Source organism: Pygocentrus nattereri, chromosome 9 (assembly GCF_015220715.1).
Source record: "Pygocentrus nattereri isolate fPygNat1 chromosome 9, fPygNat1.pri, whole genome shotgun sequence".
Classification (NCBI taxonomy): domain Eukaryota; kingdom Metazoa; phylum Chordata; class Actinopteri; order Characiformes; family Serrasalmidae; genus Pygocentrus; species Pygocentrus nattereri.
In genome coordinates, this window is record NC_051219.1 from 12,089,061 (window position 1) to 12,098,137 (window position 9,077).

The following is a 9,077-nucleotide window of genomic DNA, read 5'->3' on the forward strand; positions in this document are numbered from 1 at the left end:
CATTTATGAAATGATGATCTGCATAAATTTGGTCACCCTTTTTATTATTGTTGATGGTAACATCATGTCCAGATCATTAAATCATTAAAGTGGAATTCCACAAGGTTCTTAAGCAGTCGTACTGCTGGAGTGGTTCAGTGTTAGTGCCTCATTCTAAAGACAGTAGTGATAGGAACCAGACCTCTGATAGTTTAATGCCTCTAAAAGGCCCCTCACAAAAGTTATCATATGGAATGGTTCCAGATGCTCTACTGGATGCATGACACATTGATTGATGATAAAGTTTAAAATATGTATATTTTAAATCCATTCTTTGTGGAAAGGTACTTGCAGGGAGTTTATGAGGCAAAAAGTCCCCAAAGAAAACATATATAGTAAGTAAAAAAAGGCTATATTTGTGTTGTAGACATCACGCCCCCTGGTTCCCATCACCTCCACTGTAAAGGAATCAGTCAGTATTTCTCTACAATTAACCATTTCACATCAAACCACTCTGAATGACTGTTCATGTCTCAGTGCTTGAATGATGCAGCAATTTTAAAACATTGGTGGAATCCCCCTGTCAGGTCCAGCTCATAACTGCAGCTGCTATAAAACCAAATAACATCCATCTATACATCAAATAAAAGAATCCAGCAAAATGTTGCGTTAAGGCTTTAGTGGGAAATCCTGCTAGTTTTGAGATATCAAGGGTGTGTATGTCCTTCTTCACCAAAAGAGGGCGTCAAAAGTCTAGTCATGTTTTCTTGTGTGTAGTGACCAGCAAACCACCAGAGGGAGCATCAAGAGCACTTAATCAGGGGAGCTCAACCCTGGTCCTGGAGGCCCACTACCCTGAAGACTTCAGATTCAACACACCTGGCCCTAATATTCAAATGCCCTTGAAGGCCTTGATTACCTGGTTCAGGTGTGCTATATTAGGGTTGGAGCTAAACTGTGCAGGCTGGTAGATCTCCAGGATCAAGATTGGGTGCCCCTCCACTTAATTAAGGATTTTTGGAGGGTTCCCAGGCTTGGTTCTGGAGATCTGCCACCTTATCTCCAGTTCTAATCTAGCACACCTGATCCGGGTAACAAAGGCCTTCAGAGGCATCTCAATGTTAGAGCCATGTGTGCTGGATCTGAAGTCTCAAGGGTGGTAGATCATCAGGACCAGGATTGAACACCCATGTTTTAGGGCAATGGTCAGCGTTTATTTCCAACCTGTATCTAAGATGCAAACCCCCAGCCCCCCCCACATACCCCTGTCATCACTTCACCATGAATTCATCAATCCACCCATTAATAGGAACTGATTAGTACAGCGCACTACTTTATATTCATGGTGTGATGATATAAATGTGTTATACACTTTGACCAAAAATGGTTCATTTACATACAGGTTTGTGCAAAAGTTTTGGCACCCAAATTACATTTCGTTAATTTTGTTGAAAAAGGCGGGCCTCGCAAAATTGACAGGACATTTCAAACACACACATACACACACATCTTCTAAGCCACTTCTCCTTCTGGGTCGCGGGGGCTGCTTGAGCCTATCCCAGCCGTCATTGGGCGAAAGGCAGGTTTAGAGCATTTCATATTTTTCTAATTTCCAGTTTTATTTTTTTCCAAAAAACTCTTAAAAATAAAAATCTGTCTACCTACCCGTCCACCCACCCATCCACCTCTCCGCCCATCCACCCATCCATCCAACCATCCATCCATCCATCTACTGGTGAAAGCTGACTCTTCCTTTTTGTCTCTCCAGGAATTGTATAATTCTACTACCAGCATAAAATCAATATGCACCCATAATGTTTATTGGCACAAAGTAATGCGTCTGCAATTTTCGCCCAGAGCATTTGTCCCGGAGTGTCATTATGTAGAAGAGTCAGCTATCGTAATGGTTGCTGTGACACCACAAAAGAGTGTAAAGCCTTAAAAATATATCGCTTTACTACTTGTTCGATGTATTAGATTAGATTTGCAGAGCGATACGGTGGTTTGAGCAAATATGGCTTTGATCAAAATGTTCTGGTTACAATTCAGTTCAATCTTATGGGGTGTTATAAATTTTATATCTGTGTACTTATTGACATTATATTACATATAAATAGCTGTTACATACGTAAGACGTCACAGTGTTTTCTGCACACTCGTCTGACTGTGTCGTGTTGTCAGGGGTTGTATGTAGCAGCTACGCGGCGGTGTTGATGTGACATCATTGCGCTGTTCGTGTTTAGAATGCTACATTTACTGTAATAAAGTTCAGACTTGGGTTGCCCTCAGCCCCGTCCAAACACTGGCACCTAATAATAAGGCCTTGTGTTTTTGTTGTTGTTTTGTCAGCCTACAGACGTTGTTGTGCTCTACCTGTGCTGACTCGATTCATGGAAGTTCATGGAAGGGAATACATCAGCCTTCATGGCCTGGTGTCTGACGTCACTTTATTCAGAAGCTGTGGTTGTTGTTTTTTTTTTTTTTTTTGAGTCTTTCACACACAGCGAGACAGAGAGAGAGAGAGAGAGAGAGAGAGAGAGAGAGAGAGAGAGAGAGAGAGAATACCACCAGGCCTTTACAACACGGTCTTCCTCCCCAGAGTCTTGGCCGTAACCATATCTGTATGAACGTGTGTAATTTACCTTTGAGGTGACATAGAAAAACACGTATAAGTACTATTTTTGTACGAAGGGGGTTCATCCAAGGACAATAACAGTAATCTAAGTCTTAACTTTGCACAACAAGACAACTTTTGCTTCGTTGCTGTCCGGCCTATATGGGAACGCGCTGCCGTCTTTAGATTCGCTGCCCTTTTTTTTATTATTTTGGCCTGATGATTCACTCAAAGTGTACAAAATTCAAAATAGGCAGCCAAAGACACAGTGTCACCGAGGAAGGCTCATGCTTGAGCAATTTTGAGGGTTTTTATGCTGAATTTGCAGAAGGCAAGTGCTAATGGCATGGCCTGATTTGCCAGTCATCTGAAAACAAACTTGTTATGTGAAGAGAAGCATTCACCCGAGAGTCTGCCGTAAACTCTGCACATCCTACACACGGCCTTTGCGGATGTCAGTTGTTCCAGTTGTTGTAACTTCTATTTTATTATTTTATTTTTTCTAGTGTCTTCCTGGAATGTCATTCATTTTGCCTGCTTGCTCTGCAGCTGTATCCGATCTGCATACATCCCTGTTACATGAGGTAACTCAGGAAGTGATGCGATTGTGATGTATTCAATTTCAATGATGTTTCATAAAAGCAGAGTTTTAATACTCACTGCCTTAATCTCAGAGTAGCTCAGCATAGATCAGTGTGCATTGAAGTCCATGTAGTTACTGAATAAGTATATAATGATTAGTATGTAATTAGCCTAGGATTTTAAGGGGTTAATAAACTTCTGAGGTTATTTGTGACCCCCTTGGCACTCCCCTGTAGCCCCCAGGGTTCCACTTCCCCAGTCTGAAAACTACTGTTACAGTACCGTGCCCTGTGATTAGATATTGTTTTTGTTTTTTTTGTTTATTTATTTATTAATAGAAATGAATGTGCTTACTTTTCTGTATTACTTAGGCATCCAAAGTAAACGTGACGGTGACATTTCACTTAAAAAAAAAGGTTTATGATTAAATTGTGGCAATGTGAATGTAACACGTTTTATTCTTTTGCGACCACTTGTCACGTTTTAATCAGGGAAAGTTTTTCAGTGGCTCAAAGAACTGCAAAAAAAAAAAGAAAGCAAAAAAAAAAAAGGTTCCCGGAGCCACTTTTTAAGGGTTCTTCTGGTACACTCTAAATAACCTCTGAAAGATCCTCTTGGAAACTTTTTGTAGAGTATGTCACATCATTTAGTGCTGAGCAAATCTGAACCCTCAAATTTTGCAAAAAAAAAGAAAAAGATCATATCATGAACTAAAAAAAAACAACTAAAAAACAAAATCCATGTGGCAAAGTGCAGTTTAGAGTCAGATCAGTTCCTCGATCAAAATAAAGTAGAATAACAGCTCAGAGGAACAAAAGCACTGCTCCTCAATCCAGACCTCACAAACACTTCAAATGAGCCTAAATGTGTTTGGAGGTTAGTAAATACATTAGACGTGGGAGATAAAACATCTCCACAAATGACAGCGTACTGATGATGAGGCACTTTTGTCCGCAGGCACGGAAAACAACTTTTACTTTTAAGACCAGAAGACAGCGCTGACAGAAACAGATATGGCAGGATTTGAACCCAGTGCACCGTGTTGAGTGTTTGTAAGGAGAAAGCTGTCTGCTGCGTGCTGTAATAGGTGAGCTATTAAAATCATGATTACTCATATTTGAGATAGTGCTCTGACGCATCTCACATTGTCCCAGCCAGGACGGCCATACCTTTTAAAAACCAAAGTCTTCAGTCTTCAGTCTTCATCATGATGCTTCAGCTATTCTGAGCAGATTTCCATTGGAAGAGCTGGAGTTCAGTGTAAATAAACGACAGTGTTATCTTTTTGCTTGCTGTTGTTGGACTGCAACCATGTTTGCGCTCTAATGAAGGCAAAAGGTTGAAATATACTAAGTATAATGTGATCATGGCTACCAGTGAGTCAAGTGTGTAGAATGAGTAAGTGGTGATATTGAGCATTGTGCAAAAGTCAGAGACCAGTCAATTCCAGTCAAATTGGTCATTAAGTATTTTTTAGTTGCTCTTTCTGCTTCTCGTGATCCACGTAGTCCAAAACCACGTTCAGTGATGTTGAGGTCTGGACTCTGGGGTGAACACCAGCAGCTTCTTGATGAATTAAAAAAGGTAGTTCTTCAAGGGTTCTTCAGTAAATAAAATGGTTCTATATAGAACCGCGAACACTCAAGGAACCCTTCGCATGACAAAAGAGTTCTTTGCATGGGGAAATGGTTCTTCAGATTAATAGAGAATGTGCTGTAGAGGGTTCTATAAAGAACCTTTTTGAAAAGAGTTCTATGCAGCAACAAAAAGGGTTCTTCTATTGGTACAAGCTGTACAGTGCTACATAGAACCCTTTTCAAGAAAACAAAGGGGTTCTTTGAGTGTTTATCGTTCTAGATAAACTTTTTTTTTACTATAGAACCCTCGAAGAACCATTATGTAGCATTGCTTGGCTGAATGGACAGACACACCAGTGGATTTTCTTCTGATCTGAAGCAAGAGTGGAGCTTGAGCACTCTGTCTGGTGTTGACCATTTTGGTGGTCTGCCTGGTCTTGTATGGATGTTAGGAGTTGCATTTGAGTCATTTATTGAACTTCAATGTTAGAAGCTCCTGTTTTTGTTGTACTTCTTTTCCTTGGAGGTTAATAACTTGCACTTAATGGCAGTTTTGATTGAACATTAAATAAAGGAAGGGTTCTCTCTCAGACCTTGTCACAGTACTGCAAATGGTTCAGTAAAGATGTTAGAGGTAAGCTCAATACTGGGGCCCATGGCACAGGGTGCTCCTGGTAGTTACAGCACTGGTCACTATTATAGTATACAGTGACTGGACTTTTAAAAACAGATGGTTCATCATGGGTTCTTTAGAAAAGACAAGGGTTCTAAATAAAACCATGAACACTCAAAGAACTGTCTGCATGCCTAAATTGTCCTGAAGTGGTTCTTCGGATTGATGGGGTGTTGTTTATGACTCTAGCATTGTTACAAGCTTGACATGATACCAATAGAAGAACCCTTTTTGGTGCTCTATAAAACCCTAACCCTATAACACACTGTCTATCCACCTGAAGAACCATTTCACCATGCAAAGAACCCTGTAAGCATGCAAGTGGTTTTTGAGTGTTTATGTTTCTATATGGAACCACTGGGTCTCTTGCGGTTTAACCGTTTTTAAGAAGAAATTTCTCCTTAAAACCCACTTGCGAAGAATCTGACTGTCTTTGGAATTTGTTTTTAGGTAAGAGCAGAACCTACACACACTCAAGAGCAACAGTTCTGCGGTTTAAGAACACGTCATGAATCTGACGTAGACTTTCTGTAGGATCTTTCCCAAGAACAAATTTAAGAAAAAACCTAGGAAGATATTGGTGAATGAGGCCCAATGTCTTTACTAAAGAACTCTTGGAGAACCACCTTTTTAAAGACTATGCATTTCTATTTTTGTATTTCTTACTAAGAAGAAACGAGTAGAGTAGATGCAGTATTTCTAACAGAAATGTGACATTTTATTGACACCGCTGCACAGAATAACCCCGCGGGTAACATGGGTCATGACCCATGCAACAGTACATGTGATGGTAAACTATTATGATATGCCTCACTAGCGTGGAGAGGGAATTGTGAACTTAGCTTTGAGGCTGGAAAATATCTGTATGTATGCAATGATGGACAGAGTGCCGGTATGCTTAGATGCTACTGAGTGCATCTCTCTATCTCTCTCTCTCTCTCTATACACTGAAACAGAAGCTTGGAGTTTATGACCCTAAATCATTAAATGGATAATAAAACTGAACTTGATTATGATTGTAGCTCTGATAGAAGCCATAGGAGCTTTACTGTAGCAGTTACAGACTCAGCAGAAAGAGGACCTTGTTGTGAGTATAAAGACAAATCAAATAAAGTAACAAAGCTGCCATTAAACCTGACCTCCAGCACGGTTAATTTTCCAAATCAGTTGATTCATGCAAATTCCTGCACAGTAGTGGTGGTGCTATGCAGCCACTCAACTGAAATGATTTGCCTTTAGATTACATCGTTATAGCTTTCTAATATAAGAGTTCATTAATATGTAGTAAACAAAGTAACTGTCAACTAAGCAATTTAGTGGTTTCTTAATTGTTCAAAATCCAATGTAGAAAGGCTTAAGCTGACTTTGTGTAGAAGCAAAACTATTATTTCTTTCATTTTAAGTGATTTATTTGTGGTGTAATAGTGATTTTGCAATACTTGACTAATCGCAGTAGTTTTTAAGGCTGCACAGTGGTAGTCGGCCAAGATTGGTCACCTTTAGGGCCTTCTAGGCCTTTAGGGAAGGGCTAATGTTTCATTTTCATAAATTAAAAGAGTAAATGTTTATCATTTTTATTTAACACAGTCATGTATTCAAACTCTTAGGCAACTCTTTTCACTCTTTTTTTTTCATTATGTTTAATTTAGCTTCAGTTAGAAACAAACAAAAAAAAATTCTTGAAACAGAAAATGACCCAATCAGGATTGGTATCTAGATAGATACAGCCAAGTGAGCTCTTCCATTGGTTAGGTCCTAGATACACCAAGAACTTTGAGTGCAAGTGGTGGCTAGACCAGAGCTGTTTAATGAGGAGCCTGGCCACTTCCTATTCCTGCCGTTATATATACTGCAAATAGCAGAGGGCACTCGCGAGGGAGTCCTCAACGAATGGGAGTAAATGGTGCTCAACGGCTAAAAATTAAAAGTTAAAATAGTTTCTAACCACTCGTCCAGAGCGTTTCTTTCATTTTTAAAAGTAGAAGAATGTATTAGAAGAGAAGAATGTTAAACTCCTGAAACTTGACTTTACAAGCTCTTAAAAGTATAACAGCAGTGTTTAAATGTTTTATGCTGTTTTGTGCTCAGGAAATGATTATATTCTTTAACATTTAAAATGTTTAATCATTTATAAACTATAATTTTGCTTAAATGCTGCATCAACCCATTCAATTTGGACTTGTTTGGGCGTGTCCTCTAGCGTTTGAGAAAACCGGATGACATTGCAGAGCGGTAGGTCTCCTCTCTACAAGTTCTCTGGCCAGTTTAAATCAGCTGTTAAAAACGGAAAACAGTAGCAGCTCTATGCCAAACACTTCACTTAGTCACTGTGAAACAAAATATATCACTGCTGTCGGAAGAAAACCTCGTATCTCCATCTTTGTCATTTTTCAGTTTTTGACATAATTTCAAATAATCTGTTGCCCTTTACATTGTGTGTAAATTTCATGATGAACGGAGCAAAAGAAACGGCCCAAAAATGACTTGGAAAGACGTCTGGTTCCATTGACTTGCATTAAAACTACAGTAGGTTTTCTCTTTCTCCTGTAAAGTTTTAATTTTGGAGATACAAGGTTTTCTTCCGACAACAGCGATATGTTAATATATCTGTCACAAGTTTCAAATAAAGCATGCCGTCTCTTTCCCAAGCTTCAAATGGCTGTGTTTAATCTAGAACAGCCAAAAATGTAGATGGGAATCACTGCTAGCTTAGCGCTAACATGCTGCTATAGTCTTATAGGGGTGCTAGCACAAATTAGCATTACTGTTTTCCACAGTTTGCCACTGCCAGTAGTCAATGGTAGATCTTCTCTCGGGTTCTTTTGTCAGCTTTGCCACAAATGAACTCAGGTGCCTTAATTTCACACTAGACAGAGGCTAATTTCACTGTCCTGCTGTTAGCAGCACTCTTAATGAGCAGTTCCTTAGTAAATAACAGTAGGTAAGGGCATTTACAGAATCTGCCCGTCTTAAAACTTTCCCTTCGTGTCCTTCATCAGGACAAAGTTCTTCTCTGGCACAAGAAACACTCACAGGGTCATCAGATATCCGTTGATAGGCTCCTCATAAAGCCGGCAAATGTCAAAGGGGAATGTAAGTCAGCACCGAGCTTCAGTTAGCTCATGATAAGGTGTTACATTATTAGTAAGATGAGTGTGGTAACCTTCATATATTAATCATGTTGAGAAATGCAGAGAAAAGCACTGACAGGAAAGGCTAATAAAGGCCAAAGTCTTGGCTTTGACCTTATACGTCCTACTACCACAGCCATGATGATGCTAATTTGTGCTAGCGCCTCCATGGAGTTTGCTGTGTTGGCGCTAAGCTAACGGTGATGTTCTCACACTGGTTTTATTGCAACGCGTGATAGAATTTATTTTATACTTATCAACATTGTGAAAACCAATTAGAAGATTCTTTTATCTTTATAACTCTTCACTACAAAATGCTGACATAGCAGTCTGTGCCTTGCTGTGGTCCTCTTTGTTCTGAAACGGGCTTCTTGGTTCATGAGCAGGATCTGAATGTGAGGGGTGTTTTGTTCTGGGAAAATCTTGTAGTGTGGGGGGTTTGATGACTGAAGGATGACCGAGGACAAAAAATCTTCCAAATCTGTTATTATGGATGGAGGATCTCACGTTTTCAACACTGG